This window comes from Palaemon carinicauda, chromosome 19, assembly GCF_036898095.1.
Source record: "Palaemon carinicauda isolate YSFRI2023 chromosome 19, ASM3689809v2, whole genome shotgun sequence".
Taxonomy (NCBI): Eukaryota; Metazoa; Arthropoda; class Malacostraca; order Decapoda; family Palaemonidae; genus Palaemon; species Palaemon carinicauda.
This window is the reverse complement of record NC_090743.1, coordinates 84,773,530-84,775,337: the sequence shown is the minus strand read 5'-3', so window position 1 is coordinate 84,775,337 and position 1,808 is coordinate 84,773,530.

The following is a 1,808-nucleotide window of genomic DNA, read 5'->3' as shown; positions in this document are numbered from 1 at the left end:
GAACATGAGCGTGTGTACGCATGGGCATATACACACAAACGCACATTACCATATAGTGATGGTTATTCGATTAGCTAAGTGGGCAATGTTGAGTCTGGTCAGTATCACACTCAAGTGATCAGTCACAAAAGTCATCGACTAATTGTACTCTATTAATCGAGTACAAATATGGTTTAACCGCTAAAGAAAATAAAATGCTAGAAATGTTTTTTCACTTGTTTCTGGATTCTTGTGATGTGTAGAATTCATACTGAAAGTCTATCTAAATGCAAGTATTACAAATCTGTGATATCCAAGATGGCCGCCAATGCATAAAAAAGTGTATGTAATCAACTTCCTTAGTATTCACACTACGATGATAGATAAAATGTCTTCATCTAGGTTTTCTGGGTCAAACAATAACATGGGAACCGTCAAATTCTCTTTTAATCATCATGTAATGAAATACAAAAGGGTATCCAATAATGGCCACTAATATGCAAAAATATCCTAAATTAACAGTATAATATCAAATATCAATATATACAAAACACAATAACTTAACAGTATATCACTTATAAAACCAGTTTGTTTGGTTCCTACCAGTCTTAAGAGCCTAAACTTAATAACATAATCATCTCACTATCTATTAGGTGCATACATATTTCATTAGCAGTGTTAATACATAAACTCTAATTCATACTCCTCATCTTCCTCTTCACTAAATTTGACATGATTGTATGGATTATCAAAATTTTCTAATTGGCATTGTCCGCATGGTATTCCATACACCCTACAAATACACCACGATGATCGGCAGGCAGAATCGCAATTACAATATATAACCTTAACAGATTGTCTGGAGCTGCATTCATATCAGACATTATTGGTGTTAACTTCGTGTCCACTCATCTTCCAACCCCAGTTCAACACATCCAAGTCACACACTTTCCCAATCCACACCATTATCTGGTAATAAACTCTCAGAGAGTGGAATTTGGTAGAAAACTCTGTTGGGGTAGATGTTCCGGTGCTACAAAAGATTTTGAGGACACAAATTTCATGGGCATGGTACTATGGCACAAAGATGTCAGTGACTCTGTCCCGTTCCCACTAAATAGTTCAGCCATTACCTTGGCTCCAGTGTGTTCAATTACTTTTGGTTCTTGATTTGGAGAGAGGAATTGATCAGCACAAGATTGCGACAAAAAAAATTATTTTTGACTAACTTTTGAAATGCAGCCCTTTTTCCTACACTAAAGATGCGAGATGTACTATCACATCCAGTAAAAGTGTGGATAAAAAGCAGCTAAGAGCATAGTTTATTTCCTAGGACTGACTTAGGACAGTTCATGTAGTACACTGTTGTGGCAGTTGATTTATCTGACCTGAAATAAGTTCCTTGCTATCTGTCCGAGCATAATGGAGTAGAATTAAGAGGTCTGTGTCTTCTCCGTTCAATGAAGTGGTTTGGAATTGTGATGCTTCAACTGCAGCCTTAGTAATATCTATGTCAGCATCACCAGGTGAGATGATGACAACACATTCTTTTTTCCTAAGTTTACCACTGATCAGATAAATTAAGGCTTGCTTGTTAATATCCCTCGACAAAAACTCTTCCTTCCTGCCAGAGGACAAAGTCTCTCTAAACCCTTTGGTGAGTGTTGTAGCCATCAAAGACTACTGTTGCCACCCCATATTTTCGAATGGTGAAATCTGCATATGACTCGGCTATTGCACCGTAGTTATCTCCCTTCTTTCAGGGTAGTGGATGTAATAAGCACCCTCCATCAAGGACATAGTGATCTATCTCAGGAGCATATTGAGGT